The following is a 13,843-nucleotide window of genomic DNA, read 5'->3' as shown; positions in this document are numbered from 1 at the left end:
AGCCATGCCCACATCACTACTGGGTGAAAGAGAAGATAGCCAGCCATGGATGGCAACATGGTATCTCAGGTAACACAAGCCCTTTCTCCTGCCACGATGACGACTTCGGCTCTACAGTGTTTAATACAACCAGTGAAGATGACATACTGGCTCCTTCAATGGAAGACAAAGAATTCATCAAGGTAATGGACAATGAGTTCTTTCAAGACGACTCCAATAACTGGGTAGCACCCCTACCTTTTCGTCTCCCAAGAGAGAGACTGCCCAACAACTTGCAACAGGCCATCAGTAGATTCTCCTCCTTAAAACGCAACTTAAGCAGGAAACCAGAGATGCAAAGACACTTTGTCGACTTTATGCAAAATATATTTGACAGAGATCATGCAGAGCCTGCACCCCCACTAAAGGAGGGAGAAGAATGCTGGTACCTTCCATCCTTTGGCGTGTATCACCCACGTAAACCAGACCAAATCAGAGTTGTCTTTGATTCCAGTGCTCAGCATGAAGGTGTTTCTCTTAACAACATGCTCCTTACAGGGCCTAACTTGAACAACAGTCTAATAGGAGTCTTGATTCGCTTCAGACAAGAACCTGTAGCAGTTATGGCAGACATTCAACAGATGTTTCACTGCTTCATTGTCAGAGAAGACAACAGAAACTACCTCAGGTTTCTATGGCACAAAGACAATGACATCCACAAGGAAGTTATAGACTTTCGAATGAAGGTACATGTCTTTGGTAACAGTCCTTCTCCTGCAGTGGCAACTTATGGGCTAAGGAGAACAGCTCAGACTGGAGAAGAAGAATATGGATCTGATGCTCATCAGTTTGTTGAAAGAAACTTCTACGTTGATGACGCACTCAAGTCTTTTCCAACCGCTAAAGAAGCGATTGATCTCCTCACCAGAACAAAGGAGATGCTGGCTACAGCAAACCTTAGACTGCACAAGATTATATCCAACAGCCAGGAACTTATGAATGCCTTTCACTCTGAGGACTATGCCACCAGTCTAAAAAACCTTGATTTGGGTACAGATGTGCCTCCTGTACAGCGAAGTCTGGGTTTGTTGTGGAACATCGAACAAGACACATTCACCTTCCAAGTGTCAACTTGTGACAAACCCTTCACTAAGAGAGGAGTCCTGTCGGTGGTGAATAGCATCTATGACCCACTCGGTTTCCTTGCTCCAGTTACCATTCAAGGTAAAATTCTGCTAAGACAGTTATCTACTGAGAACATAGACTGGGATACTCCCTTACCTAGTGAGAATCAACACAAGTGGGAAAGGTGGAGACATTCTTTGAAGTCACTAGGAAAACTTCAGATTTCCCGTTGCTATGTTCCAGGTTCTATTTCAACTGTTTACAGGAGGGAAATTCATATTTTCTCTGATGCATCAGTTGAAGCTATTGCTACTGTAGCCTATTTGAAGATCTCTGAAATGAATGGGGAATCACACTGTAGTTTTGTCCTAGGCAAGGCAAAACTCACTCCCAAACCTGCACATACCATACCAAGACTCGAACTTTGTGCAGCCGTGTTAGCGGTAGAAATTGCCGAAGTCATACGAAGTGAAATGGACACTAGAATTGATTCTTTCACCTTCTATACAGACAGTAAGGTAGTACTTGGTTACATATACAACCAAAACAGTTTCATGTGTATGTCAGCAAAAGGGTTGAACGTATTAGGAGATTCTCCCTACCAAGTCAATGGCGTTACGTTCCCACTGAACTCAATCCAGCTGACTGTGGGACCAGAGCCGTGTCATCTGATGTTCTTCAGGACAGCTTATGGCTGTCACCTCCAAGCTTTTTGTGTGAGGAGTCACTCACCCCCTGTTGACTCCATGTTGCAGACTCACAAGTCTTTACCACTCACCCATGATACTTTGTCTACCTTTCTCGCTGAAGTGTGTGCTATAGTGAACGCAAGACCTTTAGTGCCGGTATCTTCAGATCCTGATGCTCCAGTGATCCTTACTCCAGCTTCACTCCTTACTCAAAAGATTGGGGCTGCTGTAATATCTTCAAGTGAGATTGAACCCAAGGATATCTACAGGCGTCAATGGAAGCAGGTGCAGCATCTCGCCAATGTGTTTTGGCATCGCTGGAGGAAGGAGTATCTTCATCACCTTCAAGGTCGTAACAAATAGCAAACATCTAAGCCTGACCTCAAGGTTGGAGATCTCATCCTTCTAAAAGACAAGGAAGTTTGTCGGAATGAGTGGCCTATGGGTCTTATTACCAAGGTTATGCCCAGTGACGATAACAAGGTCCGGAAGGTAGAAGTCAAGGTAACCAAGGGAGGATCCACACGAACCTTCACTCGACCAATTACTGAGTTAGTACTCCTTTTGCCAGGTGAGTGACTTATGCAAGGACTAGCTATGCTGTTGGCACGGCGGGGAGTACATTGCTGCTATCTGCAGGTTCTACCTTGGACTTTGGAATTCTTTGAAGACGTCATACTTCGGACTACATGTTCTTCAATCCTGTTGGACTTATTGTTTATACTTGCTTGTTGCATGTTTTTCATTACAGGTTCCAGGACATTTAACAGTATTGGACTTATTGAATATATATATATAATTGTTTATGGTTATGAAATCTAAAGATTTCAGACGGGGAGTGTTGTGTTACACTAGGTGATTTATTATGCTCTGTGTCTTTAAGATTTGTTCCCTCTGTCTATCTGAACTCTTTCTCTCACCGTAGTTCTGTATATTCTCCTCCCCTTCCTCTCTCTGATTCATTGTGCACAGTATACCTCATTGCTGTAACATCTTACATGTGGCTTACAACTGCAACGTTTTTCTACCTATGAATATCCATCATTAAACGGAACATTCGAGAGGATTCATCGTCTGTCTTTCCAAACAGTGAGTTATTCATTGAGTTAAGCTGCCTGAATTGATGCAAGGGATAAATAGATCACCAGGTCATGTAAGCTCTATGTGAAGCTGAGGATAACATTTATAGCCTTGTAGTTGAGTCAGAACAAGGGTTAACCCCTGCAGCAGCCACTGCACACTCTGGTACAAGCTGTTCTGCAGTTCCTCCTGCTGGCACAGCAGAACCAGTGTCCACCTTATTTTTGTGCATAAAAACCTTATCTATCATGGAGATAAGATTTTTACCCCAACTTCCCCAATCCATTGTTTGTGCGCTCCATTCACCTGTACTCCTCAGAACCGATTCATCCGCCCAAGGGGACACATAACAGATGGGCTCAGGCTCATTACACAAATCATTGTGAATCATGTCAGACTGTGGTAATACATGTTTTAACACAGCAGGTTGCAATATATCATATTCACCACCTTGCTCGGCTGGCGCTTCATAAACCTCACACACCTTTGCATTTTTCACAGGTTGTGTTAACCCACCATTTACCTGCACATTTTTAGTACTAGCAGTTTGCACTAAGACATTACCATTACACGGTACAGTTCCACACTGTCCCACCAGAGTGACATCGCAGTTGTCCAGGGCAACCTCCGGCTCCAATAAATGAAGTTCCCTGGAGATGTCTAGGGACAACTGTGCTGTCTTACCACCAGTTGCTATGGGCAATGGCCCATTTTTGATTACAGCTTTTGCTCTGCAAGAACCTGGGGGTTTCCCAACAGCAATACATTTTCCATAATCATCAACATTGATAGCATTTGTACCTCTTGCAGGCTGTCCTAGCCCACTGCCAACTTGAGACTGGCAGACATTAGACACATCACTATTTTCCTCTTGAGATGCACACACAGGTGCAGGTTTGACTTTAACCCCTGCCTCCCCACTGCACAGGGTACTGCTAGAGTTGCCACCTCATCCCTTTAAACCCGAACACATATTAATTACACAGGTTCTGTGGCTGATTAAGGTGGTAATTAAACTCACTTGGTGCCTTATCTGCATTTAATTAGCCTCAGAACGTGTGTAATTCATAGGTGTTCGGGTTTAAAGGGATGAGGTGGCAACTCTAGGTACTGCAAAGGGACAAGTCACCCTCAAGAACACATTCAGTGGCCCCACTAACTGGGGTCACTCTCACATCATCAGGGACAGTCTTGTAACCAGTCCTTTTATACCGGAAATCAGCAGTTCCAGCCATCATTTCATTAAAGACAGTCTTACCCACCGCAGTAGTTGGGGTCACCATCTTCATTTGAGTACGTTGTCTTATGAACCAATCCTCTGCTGCACGTTTACTGGCCAACTCACCCTGGTGGCCACGGGATGAAACTACAGCAGGCATCTCCCACTGTTTAGCACCACCTGCCGACACAACAGGAAACTCCTTCTTGTTGCTAGGGGTGACTGCAAACATATTTTCACAGGAATCTGGGCCCGCAGATAAAGACTTTCTCAGCAATATTATCTCCAGCTGAATTCCAGAACCTAGGACAAGAAAACATGACACGCCCCAGCTGGCCACATTCCAGGCATGGTACTGGATGACTTTTTCCCAGAGCGCTTCTCTCCTGGTGATTCCCAGCTGGCTGGAACACACAAGCCTCTTTGCGGGGACGCTGAGCCAAATCTCCACCGCAGCTCCTCCTGTCTGGCACCACTTTCACTCTCGTCGCCATGGGAGATCACGCTCTCCCAGCAGAACTTTGCTGGCTCTCTCCAACATGATGTATCGGCTTCTCCTGAAGCTACTTGCCACGATCCTGGTTAGACATACCCCATGGTACACAGACAGCCTGACTGGCTTGCTCTGTGTTGCTATAGGCAACCACTCTTGGTCTCAGCCTTTCTCTTTGTAAATAGCATGGGCTTCTCTCTGCTGGATCCTGACACTGACATTTTTCACAATAGCTACTGTTTTAACTGCAGCAGCGTTGCCAGGGCCAACAACACCCCTCTTCCAGTTATGGACATCCAGCCGCTCTCCCCTTACACTGAGGGTTGGCTTTCTTTCCTCTGTAGCTTGGTTCAGCACTGCCAGGTGCCGCTTGCACCAGTCCACAGCCGATTCAAACACTGGTGGACTTTCCATATTCGCAGTCACTCCACTGCAAGTTTGCGGCCTCCAGCAAAAAATGAAGCACTATCACTTTAAAGCAAGTTGCTTTTCACTTCATGCAAGCTTTCCTCACCTGCACAGTGCACACACAGATTGTGCTGTCTCATGCACACAAACACAGTTCATAGCAAAAAAAATAAGTTTGACTTTTCATTCACAGGTACACCACCTGCAACACGCAATGCCTTTTGCCTGGCTGCACTTCCACACACAGACAATAGTTACTGACTTGAAATCACTGTGGAGCAAGGACACGGATTCCACCGTCTCGTGCCCGCATCCAACAACCACTTGTAATATCGGGGACCATTAGCTCTCGTGGCAGATGCGTTTGTCAGTGAATCAAGCCAGTCAGGAACTATATTTAAGGGCATAGTAGCCCATTTTTATTAAAAAGGCAAATAAAAGTCCGTAACATAAAGGGTTCCCACGCAGGGGTTCATCTCCAGCAAATAAACACAATAGAAAATGCTAGCCCACCTGGCTCTCTTTAGCAGTACCTCTGCTCTTTATCCTGGTCACACAGACCACAGGATTCCTCAATGTGGATGGCTTCACTTTAGCGCCCACAGCTCTGCTTTGGCCTTAGTCCTCAGGCCGTTCCACTGCCTCTTTCAGTCACATGTTCTGGCTGCCTCCTGCAGCCCCTCTGACTCCTGAAGACCTCCTGTCTCTCTGGGTGTGGAGCAGTCTCCAACTGGGAGCCATGAGGTCTTCCCATATCCTCATTATAAGTGCTGTGCTCACCTGAGCACACACCCTGCTGGTAATCTACAAAGTCTGGACACAGGGTTGGAGATCCCGTTCCACCCAAGACACTATGGAATCTCCAAACACAGGGACAGGGACTCTCACTATTACAATATATATATATATATATATATATATATATATATATATATATATATATATATATATATATACTGTATTCATTTTAGCTAGATCCGTTCCTGTTATTCTCTCCCTACTACTGACTAGGGATGAGCTTCGAGTTCGAGTCGAACATCGGCTGTTCGCAAGTTCACCGAACAGCGAACAATTTGGGGTGTTCGCGGCAAATTCGAATGCCGCGGAACACCCTTTAAAAGTCTATGGGAGAAATCAAAAGTGCTAATTTTAAAGGCTTATATGCATGGTATTGTCATCAAAAGTGTTTGGGGACAGCCCCAGGGGACATGTATCAATGCAAAAAAAAGTTTTAAAAAGGCAGTTTTTTCGGGAGCAGTGATTTTAATAATGCTTAAAGTGAAACAATAAAAGTGTAATATCCCTTTAAATTTCGTACCTGGGGGGTGTCTATAGTATGCCTGTAAAGGGGCGCATGTTTCCTGTGTTTAGAACAGTGTAACAGCAAAATGACATTTCAAAGGAAAAAAAGTAATTTAAAACTACTTGCGGCTATTAATGAATTGCCGGTCCAACAATACACATAGAAGTTCATTGATAAAAACAGCATGGGAATTCCCCACAGGGTAAAAATGACGTGGGGGTCCTCCTAAATTCCATACCAGGCCCTTCAGGTCTGGTATGGATATTAAGGGGAACCCTGGCCAATTTTTTTTTTTTTAAAAATGACGTGGGGGGTCCCCCTAAATTCCATGCCAGGCCCTTCAGGTCTGGTATGGATATTAAGGGGAACCCTGCACCAAAATTAAAAAAAAAAACGGCGTGGGGTCCCCCGAAAAATCCATACCAGACCCTTATCTGAGCACGCAACCTGGCAGGCCGCAGGAAAAGAGGGAGGACAAGAGAGCGCCCTCCCTCCTGAATCGTACCAGGCCACATGCCCTCAACATTGGGAGGGTGCTTTGGGGTAGCCCCAAAAACACCTTGTCCCCATGTTGATGAGGACAAGGGCCTCATCCCCACAACCCTGGCTGTGGGGGTCTGCGGGTGGGGGGCTTATTGGAATCTGGAAGCCCCCTTTAACAAGGGGACCCCCAGATCCCGGCCCTCCCCCCTGTGTGAAATGGTAAGGGGGTTTGTACCCCTACCATTTCACTAAAAAAGTGTCAATAATGTTAAAAATGACAAGAGACAGTTTTTAACAATTCCTTTATTTAAATGCTTCTTCTTTCTTCTATCTTCCTTCATCTTCTTCTTCTTCTGGTTCTTCTGGCTCTTCTGGTTCTTCCTCCAGTGTTCTCGTCCAGCATCTCCTCCACGGCGTTTCTTCCCTTCTTCTCCTCGGGCCACTCTGCATCCATGGCATGGGGGGAGGCTCCCGCTCTTCTCTTCATCTTCTTCTCTTCTTCATATTCTTCTCCGGTCCGCTCCGCACCCATGCTGGCATGGAGGGAGGCTCCCGCTGTGTGACGCTTATCCTCTTCTGACGGTTCTTAAATAACGGGGGCTGACGCACGGTGACTTGACGGGACTTCCCTGTGGCATCATGGGGAATGCCACAGGGAAGTCCCGTCATGTCCCCGTGTGTCAGAGGGGGTGGGGCCACCCAGTGACGTTATTTAAGAACCGTCAGAAGAGGAGAAGCATCACACAGCGGGAGCCTCCCTCCATGCCAGCATGGGTGTGGAGCGGCCCGAGGAGAAGAAGGGAAGAAGAAGCCGCGGAGGAGATGCTGGACGAGAACACCAGAGGAAGAACCAGAAGAGCCAGAAGAACCAGAAGAAGAAGAAGAAGATGAAGGAAGATAGAAGAAAGAAGAAGCATTTAAATAAAGGAATTGTCAAAAACTGTCTCTTGTCATTTTTAACATTTTTGACACTTTTTTAGTGAAATGGTAGGGGTACTTTTGTACCCCCCTACCATTTCACACAGGGGGGAGGGCCAGGATCTGGGGGTCCCCTTGTTAAAGGGGGCTTCCAGATTCCGATAAGCCCCCCGCCCGCAGACCCCCACAACCACCAGCCAGGGTTGTGGGGATGAGGCCCTTGTCCTCATCAACATGGGGACAAGGTGTTTTGGGGGCTACCCCAAAGCACCCTCCCAATGTTGAGGGCATGTGGACTGGTATGGTTCAAGAGGGGGGGTGCTCTCTCGTCACCCCCTCTTTTCCTGTGGCCTGTCAGGTTGCGTGCTCGGATAAGGGTCTGGTATGGATTTTTGGGGGACCCCACGCCGTTTTTTTTTTAAATTTTGGTGCGTGGTTCCCCTTAACCACTTAACAACCAGCCCATAGCCAAATGAAGGCTATAGGGCGGTTGCTTAACTCTGGGAGGGCATCCAGGGACGTCCTGCCAGAATTCTGCTCTCGCGTGCCCCCCCCGCTAATCGCGGCCGTTTACCATGTGATCGCTCCGTCAAATGACGGAGCGATCACATGTAAACGAACCGGCGTCATCTCATGACGCCGGTTCCTCTCCTCCCCTCCTGTGTACCGATCGGTACACTGTGAGCGGAGAGGGGGATGGATGGATGGTAGCAGTGCTGTGGGCTGCATCTGTAGTGCCCACAGCGCTGCATAGAGGCATCAAGCCATCCATCCATCCATGCTCAGCCATCCCTCACTACTCTGCAATGCCCTGCAATGCTGTGCAATACTCTGCAATGCCCCACAATACTCTGCAATGCCCCACAATACCCCACAATACTCTGCAATGCCCCACAATACCCCACAATACTCTGCAATGCCCCACAAAACTCTGCAATGCCCCACAATACTCTGCAATACCCCGCAATACTCTGCCATACCCTGCAATACCCTGCAATTCTCTGCCATACCCTGCAATACCCCGAAATACCCCGCAATACTCTGTCATACCCTGCAATACCCCGAAATACCCCGCAATACTCTGCCATACCATGCAATACCCCGCAATACTCTGCCATACCCTGCAATACCCCGCAATACTCTGCAATACCCCGCAATACTCTGCCATACCCTGCAATACCCCGCAATACTCTGCAATACCCCGCAATACTCTGCAATACCCCGCAATATTCTGCCATACCCTACAATGCCCCAAAATACCCCGCAATACTCTGCCATACCCTGCAATACCCCGAAATATCCCGCAATACTCTGCAATACCCCGCAGTACCCAGCCATACTCTGCAATACTCGGTGATACCCAGCCATACTCTGTCATACTCTGCCATACTCTGCCATACCCAGTCATGCTCTGCAATACCCCGCAAAAATCTGCAATACTCTGCCATAACCCGCAATACTCTGCCATACCCAGCCATACTCTGCAATACCCCGCAATACCCAGCCATACTCTGCAATACTCAGTGATACCCAGCCATACTCTGCCATACCCAGTCATACTCGGCGATACTCTGCAATACCCAGCCATGCTCAGCCATACTCGGCCATGCTCAGCCATACTCGGCCATGCTCAGCCATACTCTGCCTCTGTATGTGGCCAGGCTGTGGAAGTCTCACACATGTGGTATCACCGTACTCAGGAGGAGTAGGAGAATCTATTTTGGGGTGTCATTTTTGGTATGTACATGCTATGTGTTAGAAATATTGTTTAAATGGACAACTTTGTGTTTTAAAAAAAGCATTTTAACCACTTCCCTCCTGCCGTCATACGACGTCCTTGACTTTGTGCGGGGATATCTGAATGATGGGTGCAGCTACAGGCATCATTCAGATATCAGCTTTTTCAGCTGGCGATACCCTACGCCATAAGAATGATCATAGCGGCTGTTACACTGCTTGATCATTCTTACGGGAGGCGAGAGGGGACATCCCCCCTCCCGCTGCCCTCCGGTGCTTCTACCGACTCACCGCTACAATCAAAGCCAGGATCGTTTTTTTTTTTAATTTCAGGCACAGCCTAGAGGTGAGATGTGGGGTCTTATTGACCCCATATCTCACTGTAAAGAGGACCTGTCATGCCATATTCCTATTACAAGGGATATTTACATTCCTTGTAATAGGAATAAAAGTGATCAAAAATTTATTTTTTTGGAAAAAAGTGTCAAACTAAAATAAATAAAGTAAAATGAACAATTAAAAAAAAAAATTAAAGCGCCCCTGTCCGTGTACTCGCATGCAGAAGCGAACGCATATGTAAGTCCCGCCCACATATGAAAACGGTGTTCAAACCACACATGTGAGGTATCGCTGCGATCGGTAGAGTGAGAGCAATAATTTTGGCCCTAGACCTCCTCTGTAACTCAAAATTTGTAACCAGTAAAAAATTTTAAATCGTCGCCTATGGGGATTTTTAAGTAGCGAAGTTTGGCGCCATTCCACAAGCGTGTGCAATTTTGAAAGGTGACATGTTAGGTATCTATTTACTCGGCATAAATTCATCTTTCATATTATGCAAAAACATTGGGCTAACCTTACTGTTTTGGTTTTTTAAAGCACAAAACAGTTTTTTTCCCCAAAAAAAATGCGTTTGAAAAATTGTTGCGCAAATATCTTGCGAGATAAAAAGTTGCAATGACCACTATTGTATTCTCTAGGGTCTTTGCTAAAAAAACATATATAATGTTTTGGGGTTCTATGTAATTTTCTAGCAAATAAATCATGATTTTTACATGTAGTAGAGAAATGTCAGAATTGGCCTGGGTGCTCGAACGCCTGAAGGTGCTCCCTGCATGTTGGGCCTCTGTATGTGGCCACGCTGTTTAAAAGTCTCACAAATGTGGTATCGCCATACTTGGGAGTAATAGCAGAATGTGTTTTGGGGTGTAATTTGTGGTATGCATATGCTGTGTGTGAGAAATAACCTGCTAATATGACAATTTTGTGAAAAAAAACCAGAAAAAAAACCCTTGATTTGTGGGAATTGTGGGAAAAAATTACAACTTCAAAAAACTCACCATGCATCTTTCTAAATACCTTGAAATGTCTTCTTTCCAAAAAGGGGTCATTTGGGGGGTATTTGTACTTTTCTGGCATGTTAGGGTCTCAAGAAATGAGATGGGCCGTCAGTAATTCAGGTGTGATAAATTTTCAGATATTGGCACCATAGCTTGTGGATGCTATAACTTTCACAAAGACCAAATAATATACACTAATTTGGGTTATTTTTACCAAAGATATGTAACGGTATAAATTTTGGCCAAAATATATGAAGAAAATTTACTAATTTGCAAAATTTTATAACAGAAACGAAGAAAAATGCATTTTTTTACAGATTTTTCAGTCTTTTTTCTTTTATAGCGCAAAAAATAAAGAACCCAGCGGTGATTAAATACCACCAAAAGAAAGCTATATTTGTGTGAAAAAAGGACAAAAACTTCATATAGATACAGTGTTGCATGACTGAGTAATTGTCATTCAAAATGTGAGAGCACCAAAAGCTGAAAATTGGTCTGGTTATTAAGGGGGTTTAAGTGCCCAGTGGTCAAGTGGTTAATATCCATACCAGACCTGAAGGGCCTGGTATGGAATTTAGGGGGACCCCCACGTCATTTTTTTTTAAAACTTTGGTTCGGGGTTCCCCTGTGGGGAATTCCCATGCCGTTTTTATCAATGAACTTCTATGTGTATTGTCGGACCGGCAATGCATTAATAGCCGCGAGTAGTTTTAAATTACTTTTTTTCCTTTGAAATGTCATTTTGCTGTCAGACTGTTCTAAACACGGTAAACATGTGCCCCTTTACAGGCATACTATAGACACCCCCCAGGTACAAAATTTAAAGGGATATTACACTTTTATTGTTTCACTTTAAGCATTATTAAAATCACTGCTCCCGAAAAAACGGCCATTTTTAAAACTTTTTTTTGCATTGATCCATGTCCCCTGGGGCAGGACCCAGGTCAATAACTTGCATATAAGCCTTTAAAATTAGCACTTTTGATTATTCATGTTCGTGTCCCATAGACTTTAACGGTGTTCGCGTGTTCGAACAAACTTTTTTCCTGTTCACATGTTCTGGTGCGAACCGAACAGGGGGGTGTTCGGCTCATCCCTACTACTGACAGGCAGGCAGGTGTTTTTACAGTATTTACAGCTACTTAAAGAAAATTGCTGGTCTTCTTCTGATCCTATTAGTCCTATTAGCTACAGTATTTACAGTTAGTGTAGTGCGCCCTCTGTACAGTGTGCACCTAAAGCTACCTGAAGAAAATTTGTGGTGTTCTTCTGATCCTATATTAATACCACAGGCAGGCAGCTACAGTATTTACAGTTAGTGTACGGTGTCCTCTGCACAGTGTGCACCTAAAGCTACCTGAAGACAATTGCTGTTGTTCTGCTCCTATTAATACCACAGACAGGCAGCTACAGTATTTACAGTTATGGCCCATTCACACGGTCGGACATTGATCGTACATTCTGACAACAAAATCCTAGGATTTTTTCCGACGGATGTTGGCTCAAACTTGTCTTGCATACACACGGTCACACAAAGTTGTCGGAAAATCCAATCGGTCTGAACGCGGTGACGTAAAACACATATGTCAGGACTATAAACGGGGCAGTAGCCAATAGCTTTTGTCTCTTAATTTATTCTGAGCATGCGTGGCACTTTGTGCGTCGGATTTGTGTACACACGATAGGAATTTCCGACAACGGATTTTGTTGTCGGAAAATTTTATTGCAAGCTGTCAAACTTTGTGCGTCGGAAATTCCTATGGAAAATGTGTGATGAGCCTTACGGTCAGAATTTCTGACAACGAGGTCCTATCACACATTTTCCATCCATTTCCATTTTCCAAAATCCTATCTTGTGTACAGGGCATTAGTGTACTGTGTCCTCTGCACAGTGTGCACCTAAAGCTACCTGAAGAAAATTAGTGGTGTTCTTCTGTTCCTATTAATACCACAGGCAGGCAGCTACAGTATTTACAGTTAGTGTAGTGCGTCCTCTGCAGTGTGCACCTAAAGCTACCTGGAGACAATTGCTGTTGTTCTGCTCCTATTAATACCACAGGCAGGCAGCTACAATATTTACAGTTAGTGTACTGTGTCCTCTGCACAGTGTGCATCTAAAGCTACCTGAAGAAAATTAGTGGTGTTCTTCTGATCCTATTAATGCCACAGGCAGGCAGCTACAGTATTTTCAGTTAGTGTAGTGCGTCCTCTGCACAGTGTGCACCTAAAGCTACCTGGAGACAATTGCTGTTGATCTGCTCCTATTAATACCACAGGCAGGCAGCTACAGTATTTACAGTTAGTGTACTGTGTCCTCTGCACAGTGTGCACCTAAAGCTACCTGAATAAAATTGGTGGTGTTCTTCTGATCCTATTAATACCACAGGCAGGCAGCTACAGTATTTACAGTTGGTGTACTGTGTCCTCTGCACAGTGTGCACCTAAAGCTACCTGAAGAAAATTAGTGGTGTTCTTCTGATCCTATTAATACCACAGGCAGACAGCTACAGTATTTACAATTAGTGTACTGTGTCCTCTGCACAGTGTGCACCTAAAGCTACCTGAAGACAATTGCTGTTGTTATGATCCTGATCTTTTTTATTTTTTAAAGCGGTGTTCCGGCCGAATGTATACTTTTTAAATAAAAATATTCCTATAATACACAAGCTTAATGTATTCTAGTAAAGTTAGTCTGTAAACTAAGGTCCGTTTTGTTAGTTTATAGCATTAGTTTGTTATTTTATAAACTTCCAGCAGGCCGTGGCCATCTTAAGTGTGGGCATCTGAAGCCAGACTGTATTTCTTCCTGGATCTCATCCTTGCAGATCTCGCACATGCTCAGTGCAGCACAAGCAGTGAGATAGGTTTCAGGTCAGGTTTCCATAGCTACGGCAGTGTCAGAGGAAGTTGCTGCCCCTTAGCTATGCAAACCTCTCCTTCCCACCTCCCTCCAGGAAATAAATTACAATTGCATTATTTCTTGCATTGCCTACCTGCAAATGGCGTAGACCAAGTAAAAATGAATTTCTATGACATCACATCACCCCGAGAAAATTGCATCACAACAACCCC

At 45.0% G+C, this 13,843-nt stretch overlaps 1 protein-coding gene across 2 annotated transcripts in view; it reads left to right on the top strand.

The window, feature by feature from the left end:
- LOC141117774 (NACHT, LRR and PYD domains-containing protein 3-like) overlaps positions 1-13,843 on the top strand; it is a 445,237-nt gene that overhangs the window by 344,930 nt on the left and 86,464 nt on the right. The gene's annotated exons all lie outside the window — the stretch shown is intronic.

This window comes from Aquarana catesbeiana, linkage group LG13, assembly GCF_042186555.1.
Source record: "Aquarana catesbeiana isolate 2022-GZ linkage group LG13, ASM4218655v1, whole genome shotgun sequence".
NCBI classification, from domain to species: Eukaryota; Metazoa; Chordata; class Amphibia; order Anura; family Ranidae; genus Aquarana; species Aquarana catesbeiana.
The sequence above is the reverse complement of the archived record's forward strand: the minus strand, read 5'-3'. Positions and strand labels throughout refer to the sequence as shown.